The 12,721-nt window shown below is 42.6% G+C and overlaps 1 pseudogene; it reads right to left on the bottom strand.

Moving 5' to 3' along the window:
* Window positions 1–6,963: 6,963 nt before the first annotated feature.
* Window positions 6,964–10,047, bottom strand: LOC120049491 (annotated as a pseudogene).
* Between the last annotated feature and the right edge of the window lie 2,674 nt (window positions 10,048–12,721).

The following is a 12,721-nucleotide window of genomic DNA, read 5'->3' on the forward strand; positions in this document are numbered from 1 at the left end:
GTTGTGATGAGGAGAAGTGGGGGGGAAATAACACAGTACTTCCTCAGTGTTTGGCATGATTATACATTCCCAGCTAAATGTCTGGTGAAATAGGTCAATGGGATTTATAAAGTTTGGGCTGTTTCTTTCTTTCTTTCTTCTCCTCTCTTGTCAACGGAGACTGAGCAATATGATTAGAATGAGGAAAGAGATGAGCTCTGTTGAGAAAGAGAGGGGGGAGAGAGAGGGTGAAAGAGAAAGTGAGACAGGAAAGATAGACAGAGGCATACATATACATATGAGAGAGAGGGAGAGAGGGTGAAAGAGAAACTTCTCCTCTGTCACTTTCTGATTGGTTGAGAGAGAGAATGAGATAAGACCAAGGATGTGAGAGAGGAAGAAATGGGGAGATACATTGAAGCTATCAGTTCAGTACACAAGAGGTACATCTCTTTATCTTGACATTAAAGAAACAATTTCATTACACCATTTCTCCCGGGAATATGCATATGAGGGCAATCAGTAAATAGAAAAGGTAATTATTTTCTAGAAGTCAGCGCCTCTGTACCTGTATATGTCAAGACATCAAACTCAGACATTTTTACATAATTTATTATGGAGATACTAGTTAATTAGCAGCTAAATTATTCAGATATTTATATTCGGTAAATTAGTTCTCTGGCCGTTGAATATTTTATAGGGCCTGTCAAAATATAACAAGTTAAGTTTGGTCAAATACAAATGTGCCTCCCTTGCTAGTTTGTGAGAATGTTCATCGGCACAAATCTCCATCGGCGACTGTGATTGAATGTTACAATTAAACGTCCTAATTCAGAATCAATCTATATCTATCTATATACATGATATATTTGCGGCTTAATTGGAAAGCACATTTGGAAACGGCTTCCTGAGCGACTTTCTGCATCACAGCCTAATCAGAATAAATTCCCCCTGTAATGAATTAAAGTTGAATATTCGTGGGGCTTAATAAAATAGGCTGTAACAGTGAATTATTTAAATGTTAATTAATGTTTCAGCATTCAAACCTGCAATAGGCACATATTATCCCATCCAGACTATCACAAAAGGCCAATCTTGCTGCTCGTTAGGCGCAGTACTAACTTCTCCTTATATTTCATGCAATCAATTCCGGAGCAGTTATCTCATCCATACTGCTCCCTAGCTAGTCACATGGAAAGATGAATCAATCAGTAATGAGAGACACGGGCTGGGAAATTACTCATCCAGTCCAATCTGGAATTTCAAGCAAAAATGACGTACTTTGACAAGCATAAATCATAGGGAAATAACTCAACATATTTTGTTTAACCTCCAATTTGATACTTGAAATAATCACTTTATTATTGTGTTTACCAAATTGAATGTGTGCAAAATGCGTTTTGGGAGTTGGTAGGACTATAGGTTGCACAGTTTTGTATGATCCTAACTGAATTGTATTATTGATATGTCATAAAATGATGTTTTCCACACTTTATCTCTACCCTCGATGACATCATAGGGGGTAATTTTCTTATAACCTTTTCATCTTATCCTTTTGACTGGAGAAAGTAGAACAATGCTGTTTTCACATATGAAGACATTGGTATGGTGCTGGAGAGAATAATTATGGTGCTTTAAAAAAGTAGTGAAGTACCCCTTCACCATACTTATATTCTGCTCTTAAAGGTCCAATGCAGCCATTTTTATCTCAATATCAAATCATTTCTGGGTAACAATGAAGTACTTTACTGTTATTACTGCATTGTCGGAACTAGAAGCACAAACATTTCGCTACACTCGCATTAACATCTGCTAACCATGTGTATGTGACAAATAAAATTTGATTTGATTTGATTTGATTTATTGTTTTCAATTGAAATGGTCAAAAAGAAACACAAATTGCTTCTTAGCAAAGAGCAATTTCTCAAGAAAGAATTTTGCTACAACTTGTATGGGAGTGGTCTGAGTGTGGAGGGGAAAACTGATAACTAGCTGTTATTGGCAGAGAGGTTTGGAACTCTCTTTCTTATTTGTCTATTTACTAATTTACCATCTGATGTCACCAGGCAGGCGAAAACTCCATCCCACCAAAAACAGGCTGAAATTTCAGGCGGTCTTTTCAACAGCTCTTACACTAAAAGGGCATTATTATAATTTTGACAATTTCACAGTATTATTCCAACCTCATAGTGTGGAAATATATAAAACACAGGAAATCGCGTTTCTGACTTCACTGGGCCTTTAATGTTGTTATTCACTCTGTAAAATAAGAGGCAAACTTGAATTAACTTTAAAGCATTTATTTTCTGGGCCAAATGTTTTCAAGTCAGGTTAGAGAAGTGGTGTAAAAGATTGTTAAATCTTACATATATTAAAAAAACCTGCGTAGAAATATTCACTGCTGGTTTCAAATACATTATTGATGGCAGCACAATAGGTTGTTATTCATCACAGACAAAAGAGATATTCATTCTGCTTGACTTAGAGGAGGGCCACGGAGGCATTTTTCACATCTGTTGAAGACAATCTGCATAGCCGACGATACGTCATGCCACAATATGCTTATTAATGCAAACAACAAAGTCGCATAATACATAATACAAATTATGCTTCCCTTCATACTGGGGCATAAATATTTATATTTTATATTCATCTTATTTGTATGCAAAATATATCATAACGACAGATATGGTTTAGGGAGTTATGGATAGATGGTTTGTGATCATTTTTATGGGTTCTAAACACCTTATTGTGTGATGCCACATTGTGTTCATAATCACTTAATTTCGCAACAAAGCTGTAGTTCTATTTAGTTCCACACAGTGGCAGTGTAAGACAACAAAAATATCCTCCAACGTTCACTCGTATCCAAGTTGAGTGAAAGGAACATATTTTAATGCTTTAATAACAAAACAACAAATACATCCACTTATGTAGTTGAAAATAACAAGTAAATATAATTTAATTTGTATAATTTCAGGGTTAAGAAAACATTCAATTTTATACCACCTTCTTACGATACTAACACCATACAACCGAGGCTGTTCAATTGTCAATGCCCACTCAAACTTAAGTGAGCAATTTCATTAATTTATCAGATAAAAGTTGTCCCTCCCCTAAGTTTCCCGTCAAAATATGTAGGTGCATGACATGCCATTTAGTGGTGTTTTGCAATGGCTTGCCCATAGAAAGACCAGCCTCGGCTATGCAGGTTCTACAGTCCATTGTACACAGTCCATACATTAAATGAAGCCAGAATGAACCACACTATGTACATAGAGTCAACACGTGACTTGAGGGAGGATTTTCACCTTGTTCTCTGGGTAGTTTCTCACCGTCGGGAGTTTGTACAGCTGCCGGGGCAGCTGGGGCACGTACACAAATGCCACCCTGGTTTTCTGGTGGCAGGATGACATCTGTTGTTCAGCATGGCTGTTGAAATGAGTTTTATCCACACTGACAGGCTCACAATACAGTACATCTATTTGGATGTGTTTAATACCTTTTATTGAATGGCATTGATGGCTTTGAATTCAATAGAATGGAAAGATGAGATGGTAAAACAGGGGCACAACCAAAACTACAGGTCAAGGTTGACGTACAGTACACACTATTGTTCACAAAGGAACATTTGTATGGAAAGGATTCAGAAGGACACACAAAGGATGTTCCAGTCAGGACCACAAGGGTATGAAGTAAATATTTACATTCCTTACTTTTAGCACAGAAAACGGGTGGAGAGAGAAAAACGGACAAAGCAGCATTCAAATCAAACAAAGATGGTAAAGGAGCATATGCTACAGATAAAGGAGTAAAGACATAAACACATGTTTAGGAGCGTACAGTATGTCAAAGGAACCATCTGAGACTGAGAGCAGGGGTGTATTGTTTACGCTGATTCTGTTGAAAAACGTTTGGCCACAGAAACCGTTTACTGCGAACGGAAAAAGTTTAGCAACGAAAACGAGAGTTTCTATTGGTCCCGCCCTGTTTTGTTCCGTTTGCTTCCGTTTGGTTCTGAAACGGTAAACCGTTTCCATTGCAAGACATAATGAATACACCCCAGGTTGACTGTCATTTGGGCATTACAAAGGGAGACTGACAATACACGTCAAATCTCAAGTCTCTTAGTGACTATCTTTCCTTGCATCATCTGAAAGGATTTAAGAAGTGAGCAAGCCCACCAATAGACCTAGGACTTTTTTGGGTACCTTTATTACTGTCAAGTTCCTTTCAGAAAAGTCATTCTCCATTGAGATGCAGCCATTGCATCTGTCCCTTTTAACTGTGTCGGAGGCTACCATTCAGTAGTCCTGTCCCTGAGTCTTTATGCCGTAGCACTGCAGTCCTGTCCCTGAGTCTATAGACCACAGCACTGCAGTCCTGTCCCTGAGTCTATAGACCACAGCACTGTAGTCCTGTCCCTGAGTCTATAGACTACAGCACTGTAGTCCTGTCCCTGAGTCTATAGACTACAGCACTGTAGTCCTGTCCCTGAGTCTATAGACCACAGCACTGTAGTCCTGTCTCTGAGTCTATAGAACACAGGACTATTTCATCTGACTACTGTCTGATAAACCAGAAGTATCATAATTCTTCCCAATGTTTGGATCCTTTAAGAGAGCTGTCTGACTTTACCTCAGCTCCCAATGGGCGGATCCTTTACCTCAGCCCCCTATGGGCGGATCCTTTACCTCAGCCCCTTATGGGCGGATCCTTTACCTCAGCCCCCTATGGGCGGATCCTTTACCTCAGCCCCCTATGGGCAGATCCTTTACCTCAGCTCCCTATGGGCGGATCCTTTACCTCAGCCCCCTATGGGCAGATCCTTTACCTCAGCCCCCTATGGGCGGATCCTTTACCTCAGCCCCCTATGGGCGGATCCTTTACCTCAGCCCCCTATGGGCGGATCCTTTACCTCAGCCCCCTATGGACGGATCCTTTACCTCAGCTCCCTATCCTTTACCTCAGCCCCCTATGGGCGGATACTTTACCTCAGCTCCCTATGGACGGATACTTTACCTCAGCTCCATATCCTTTACCTCAGCTCCCTATGGGTGGATACTTTACCTCAGCTCCCTATGGACGGATCCTTTACCTCAGCTCCCTATGGGTGGATACTTTACCTCAGCTCCCTATGGACGGATCCTTTACCTCAGCTCCCTATGGGCGGATCCTTTACCTCAGCTCCCTATTGGCGGATCCTTTACCTCAGCTCCCTATGGGCGGATCCTTTACCTCAGCTCCCTATTGGCGGATCCTTTACCTCAGCTCCCTATGGGCGGATCCTTTACCTTAGCTCCCTATGGACGGATCCTTTACCTCAACTCCCTATGGGCGGATCCTTTACCTCAGCTCCCTATTGGCGGATCCTTTACCTCAGCTCCCTATGGACGGATCCTTTACCTCAGCTCCCTATTGGCGGATCCTTTACCTCAGCTCCCTATTGGCGGATCCTTTACCTCAGCTCCCTATTGGCGGATCCTTTACCTCAGCTCCCTATGGGCAGATCCTTTACCTCAGCTCCCTATTGGCGGATCCTTTACCTCAGCTCCCTATTGGCGGATCCTTTACCTCAGCTCCCTATGGGCAGATCCTTTACCTCAGCTCCCTATTGGCGGATCCTTTACCTCAGCTCCCTATTGGCAGATCCTTTACCTCAGCTCCCTATGGGCAGATCCTTTACCTCAGCTCCCTATGGGCAGATCCTTTACCTCAGCTCCCTATGGGCAGAACCTTTACCTCAGCTCCCTATTGGCGGATCCTTTACCTCAGCTCCCTATTGGCGGATCCTTTACCTCAGCTCCCTATGGACGGATCCTTTACCTCAGCTCCCTATGGACGGATCGTTTATATTTTACGATAAGAACAAATCTGACGATGCCTTTTACCATTGAAGCTGAAAAGGACCGTTTCCCCTGTATATGTACAGTACGGTATGTACCCAGACTTTTCCACTGCCACTGAATAGCACAGTGAACAAACCTTGAGCAGAAGTGCACAATTTGCTTACATTTGGTTGGTAAATGTTTTTCCATTCAAATCTTTGTCCTCGTCCTGCACATTTGAATGTGCGTAAATCTCTTCCCTCATAATGTACTGACTTCCCAGTAACCCCTGCGCGTAATCTCTGATTCACTGTTTGTAAATACAAATCTGCATTAGACTATGTGATCATTCATACCTGGGTATGGGCTCCTGTCTGGCGCCACTCCCTACCCAGGCCCAGTAGGATTTTCTCTTAGTGTTACATCAAGCGCTCACTCAACTCTAACCCTCCACCGGGCACAATGAGTGGCATTGTGTATTTTCTTTTACCATGAGGGCTGTATAGGATCTCAAAAAACCCTCATCTGAGCCATATAGGGGCCTTGCAGGTTGAGATATAAGATTACACACACACATTCAAACACACACAAAAAGATGCAGACACACACATGTGCACGCAGGCACACAGACACAGACACAGAAACACACACACACTCCTCTGTAGACTTGTGCCCCCGACCAACCCTGCATTGGCAACAACAGCTTGGCCTGGATGGCTTACAGCTGGCTCCATACTCTGTGTAGGGAATTCTCCATCCTCCTCTACCCTCCAAAAACCCTTTGTACAGATTGACTGGGAATTGGGCAGGATATAATACAAATTTGCATTCACTTGAATAAACATAACACTCTTTGGCCGGGTCCTTGCAGTTCTATGCCAAAGTCAGGGAAGAAATCAGACAAAATCACTTTCTTGCGAAGGGAGCCGAATGAGCTTAGCACTGTTTTACTAAACATTTTCAGGGTTGACAGAGAAAAGTGGTGAGAAGGAACGTCTTAAAGACTTCACAACTATAATGTGTTTCAGATGGGCTTCAAATCAAAATGGCATGAAGGAACACTGCAATGGGCCAAGCTTGGTTATAGTTGATTAGAACAGACTATTGAGCAAAAAATAGCTTTTATTGGCTGATTTTCTCTGTGCCCATTGGCTGTTTAGTTATTTGTCCTGGTCTGAGACCTGTACTTGGAGATGATCCCGGAGTACCCCCTTCCAGAGTGGTACGTGGTCCACGGTCACTCTGGTCAAGAAAAGTCCATGTGGAACAGGCCGAAGCGAACCCGTCGGCCCATTCAAAGTTATCCAGGAAGGACCAGGTGAAGTAACCTAGCACGTCAACACCATCCTCTCTGAGATCTAGAACACAGACAAACAACAAGTTAATAACAGATGGCGCTATACTTATTAAATACGTGACAATGCACATAAAGGGCTAATCTGAAAATACTTTCTTTGCACGTTACAAAAGAACAAGATCCCGTTGTATTATGATAGCCATAGTCTCTCTCTCTCTCAACCTTTCTCTGTTGGCGTGAAATAGCCTACATACCTAAGACAACGGAGCAGGATCATCAAATTGGAATCAGGTGACTCAGCCTCCTTAGTTTCTGGATCTTGCATATATACTAGGATTTTATGTGCAAAGCAACCTTTCAGAGGTTTAAATAGTACAAGAAGTGACTGGTCAAATTAAATTTCAGGAGAAAGTAACATTCTAAAATGATAGATTCTCCATAATATGCAGTACCTCTATTGTGGCCTGCTGTGGTCATTACCTCTGGCTACTCCCTGGATGATGTCCTGGTAAAACCCACAGTGCTGGATGTCTTCCATGTCCACTGGCCCCACCTGGGAGAAGCCATTTTCTGTGATGGAGACCGCAGGGTTATTGAATGTGTCCTGTGAAAAGTGGTAGCTATCATTGTCCAACAAGGCCTGAGTTCACAAATGACAGTCAAACAACACAGTGTGTGTGTGTGTGCGTGTGCGTGTGTGTGTGTGTGTGTGTGTGTGTGTGTGTGTGTGTGTGTGTGTGTGTGTGTGTGTGTGTGTGTGTGTCCTTTGCACTGTTACAGTACTCCACTCATGCTAATGGAAAGTGACAACCAGCAAGAGAAGGAAATTGCTCATTCTCAAATAGTGTTCACCTGAAGCAATCAATGTGACACAATTCGATGTGACAACTGTAATGGATGTTCAATCTGTTTACTGTGCAAAAAAATAAACAATAGCAAGCAACTCTATTAATGTTAATTGCTTTCTCCTCACTCAAGGTTTGGCTCAATTTGATTGGCTCAAGGCAGGTGATTCAATTCATGAATTTAATAACTCTCATGGAAAATCACAGGAAATGATCGATTCTCAAACTTCAATTTATCCTTTGAATTGACTGCTTTTAAATGGAGCTGATGTGGGTTGGTGGAAGCTGTGAAGTGGACATTTTGAAGTATTTTCAAAGTATTTTCAAAGTATTGGAACAGGGCCCTTGTCCTCTTTACCCCTAATGTACTTCAGCAGTTTCATCAGGTCGTCAGGAACCACATCCAGCCATGACACCCCACACACCGGCCAGGACGGGTCCACCAACCCCTCTGCCTCTTGGTCACTCTTCAATCCCAAAACTCCATAGGCTCCACCCTCCAAGACGTCTAGTAGTTCACCGTAAAGATGTCAGCCTTAACAAAAATAATAGGCTCGTCCTTGGAGAACCTGGACAGTCTAGATCCTTCGTAACCCAGTCCTTTGCATTTGACCTCAAAACTAGACCTCATCACTTCTTGGTCGCCCCCGGTCACAAACACGGGCCAGGCGAACCAGCCTACGGAAAAGGCGTGGTAGCGTTCAGTAGCAGCTGTGTCATCAGGGCTGGCCGGGTCCAACAGTTCAGCCCAGTTTTTTTGCCCTGTAGAAGCCACTGTAGCTGTGGGAACATAGCATGTTGTGGACCAACAGGTTGTCAGCCATCCCTGGTTATTTTATCCCCCGGGGCAAAGATGCCATCCTCGTGACCCAGTTTAGCGCACAAGTATGGCTCGTTTGACGTGATCCACAGTTTCAAAAGCAGAAGTGGGCGTTACAGTTCAAATACAGCCGCCATCTCATGTGATTTCCAATCTCCCTGGCCCTGGAGAGCTTGTGGCAGGTCAAAGTGGTACAAACCATAGGCAACACGTCACTAGCCAGCAAGTCATGGATCACTTTGTTGTAGGATCCCGCACACCTGCAGGACAGAGACACGTAGCATAGTAGTGAATCATGGCTATCAAGGCCAAATGAGGCTTAAAGCAGGGACCCTACACTTACAAGACAAGCACACAGCAGAATGTGCCAAAAGGGTCCAGACCCCTTGACAGAGTCTATGGCACTATATTATTACACAATAATAACATATGATGTCTTTTTTCAGCATTTTATATGCCATAGCCATTTACCACAAATAAATACTGAAGGAATTCTGAATAACCAATACACAGACTAAAGGGAAGTCTTCAAAATGGATCCCTGAGTAAGGCTACCTTTTTTATGAACGTGTTGTGTTGTCCCGGCCGGTAGCAGGCGGGGCCAGGGCAGAGACAGGTGGTTGTGGGTCAGGCCTATCTGGCAGATACACTTCAGGTCCTCTTCCCAGAGCTCATAGCTGTTACAGGGGTGAGTGCTATCCGGGATCTTTGGGACGTCTCTACCCTAAACCCTAACCTTAACCATACCTTAACCATTTTAAATGTAAACTTCAGTGGGGTAGGGAAGTCCCAAGGAATCCCGGATAGCATGGACCCTGTTAAGGTGACGTCTCCACTCTAGTCCTCCAACACTAGTCTGGCCCCCTCATGACAGAGTGTGTCTCAAATGTTTTGTCCATTGTTATCTGCGTCCCAGCCCCCTGCAAGGATTCACGTCATAGCAGTATAGATCAGATATAGTATTATTGTTTTACGGAAAAATATGCAGCTTACAACTCCTAAAAGTAGCTATTGTATATAAGCTGATTCCTGATCCTGTAGGAACAGGAAATGTGAATTATTAGGTGGATTATAAGTCGCCCTTTACACTTGTACCCATATATGGGTTGAAAATGGCAGATTTGGGCCCTACTAAGTGCTTCAATTGGAACGTAGGGGCTGTATAATAATATCCTATATATGATGTCAGAGCTCTGGCTCTGCGCTTTACATCGCTGTATGACTGACAGCGGTTCTGAACTTGAGCACAGTGCGTGACAAGAAGTTGCCCTCATCCATCCCGGTAATTGGGCAACTTTTGCAAATGTTTTGTTGTCTGAGTTAGGGAAATGCTGTAAATTAAGATGACTCATTGAGGATTGTAATAAAAGGTCTACAACGTTGATGTCATACAAGCAAGCCAAACACCTGTGAGTCCAGATGTGCACTCCAAATCATAATTCATGTAATATACAGTGTCAACGTTTATAATCACTATGTTTGATGTACAGTTACAAGATGACATGTCCCGAGTGGCGCAGCCATCTAAAGCACTGCATCTCAGTGCTAGAGATGTCACTACAGACCTGGTTCGAGTCCAGGCTGTATCTCAACTGGTTGTGATTGGGAGTCCCATAGTGCGGCGCACAATTGGCCCAGTGTCGTCCGGGTTAGGGTTTGGCCGGGGTAGGCCGTCATTGTAAATAAGACTTTGTTCGTAACTGACTTGCCAGTTAAATAAAATATATATATATAAAATACCCTGGGATGTTCTGAACAGAATGTGCCTATGTTTGTTTATTGTGGAGAAAATTTGCCGCAGCACACACACCTGAATGCACCCATGACTCCTTTCTATGAACACCTAAATTACAGTTTGTTTCTCTGAATTCACTTGTGAAAGCCTAACACTGTACAGTACGATCGTATTTTAGAACTTAGCTAGTCATGTTGGCAATAGAACAAGCTTTAAAGTCATGCCCACCCGACCCAGATTGCGATTTATAATGGACCGTTTTTGGACTGAGTAAACAACCAACGTAATTGTGTAATGGCGGGGATGCAGGGTAGTGTTCCAAGCGAATCAACTACAAGTGTGCTTCTTCTAGTTCCTCAAAGGCACAGCTAGGATAGCTGAAGACTTAGTTGAACACTGTTCTTTTAGTCATAAAAGGGCATTAAATTAGCTTAGGAACTGTGCACACTTTGGAGAGGTGTGTGGCCACTTGGAGACACCAGTTAATCCTCTCACACTAACCCTTGTAATATTTTTGTCTTATGTTGTACCTACCCCACATTTTCCAGGAATCGTCTTATCATGTTACTGAATGCATCCAGAGTATTTTCAGATTTCGTTATCAAGAAATGGGGTTTAAAGTACAGTACATTTAAAATGCACATAAAATCAACAGTGGATTCAGTCTTGTCTCAGGCAGGTGAACTGTTCTGTACACACCTTTTTGAACCTCAAATACACTACACATTTTAAATGTGCTTCATTGCAGGAAAGTTCTCCTGCAACAAGGTGATGAAATTAACATCCTACATCTGCTGCTCAAACAAAACTTCCTTTATGTTTCAATTATTAGGCTAATATCCAGACATGATGCACTGGCTGAGGGAAACAGTCAGTCCCGTTTTGCATTGGCCCAGGGCCGGCTCCAGGCATTAGCGACATAAGCACTTTTGGGCCCCAGTCCCAAATATATACAACACCAGTCAAATGTTTGGACACACCTACTCATTCATGGGTTTTTCTTTATTTTTACTATTTTCTATATTCCAGAATAGTAATGAAGACATCAAAACAATGAAATAACACATATGGAATCATGTAGTAACCAAAAAAGTGTTAAACAAATCAAAATATATTTTATATTTGAGATGATTCAAATAGACACCCTTTGCCTTGATGACAGCTTTGCACACTCTTGGCATTCTCTTAACCAGCTTCACGTAGAATGCTTTTGCAAAAGTCTTGAAGGAGTTCCCACATATCCTGAACACTTGTTTGCTGCTTTTACTTCACTCTGCGGTCCAACTCATCCAAAACCATCTCAATTTGGTTGAGGTCGGGGGATTGTGGAGGCCAGGCCATCTGATGCAGCACTCCATCACTCTCCTTCTTGGTCAAATAGCCCTAACACAGCCTGGAGGTGTGTTGTGTCATTGTCCTGTTGAAAATCAAATGATAGTCCCACTATGTGCAAACAAGATGGGATGGCGTATCGCTGCAGAATGCTGTGTGCCTCAAATTCTAAATAAATCCCTGACAGTGTCACCAGCAAAGCACCATCACACCTCCTCCTCCATGCTTCACGGTGGGAACCACAAATGCAGAGCTTATCCATTCACCTACTCCGCCTCTCACAAAGACACAGCGGTTGGAACCAAAAATCGCCAATTTGGACTCATCAGACCAAAGGACAGATTTTCACCGGTCTAATGTCCATTGCTCATGTTTCTTGGCCCAAGCAAGTCTCTTCTTATTATTGATGTCCTTCAGTAGTGGTTTCTTTGCAGCAATGCAACCATGAAGGCCTGATTCATGCAGTCTCCTGTGAACAGTTGATGTTGAGATGTGCTTGTTACTTGAACTCTGTGAAGCATTTATTTGGGCTGCAATTTCTGAGGCTGGTAACTCTAATGAACTTATCCTCTGCAGCAGAGGAAACTCTGGGTCTTCCTTTCCTGTTGTGGTCCTCATGAGAGCCAGTTTAATCATAGCTGCACTTGAAGAAACTTTCAAAGTTCTTGAAATCTTCCGGATTGACTGACCTTCATGTCTTAAAGTAATGATAGACTGTCGTTTCTCTTTGCTTATTTGAGCTGTTGTTGCCATAATATGGACTTGGTCTTTTACCAAATAGGGCTATCTTCTGTATACCACCCCTACCTTGTCACAACACAACTGATTGGCCCAAACACATTAAGAAGGAAAGAATTTCCACAAATTAACTTTTACAAGGCACAC

Source organism: Salvelinus namaycush, chromosome 6, assembly GCF_016432855.1.
Source record: "Salvelinus namaycush isolate Seneca chromosome 6, SaNama_1.0, whole genome shotgun sequence".
In the NCBI taxonomy this organism is placed as follows: domain Eukaryota; kingdom Metazoa; phylum Chordata; class Actinopteri; order Salmoniformes; family Salmonidae; genus Salvelinus; species Salvelinus namaycush.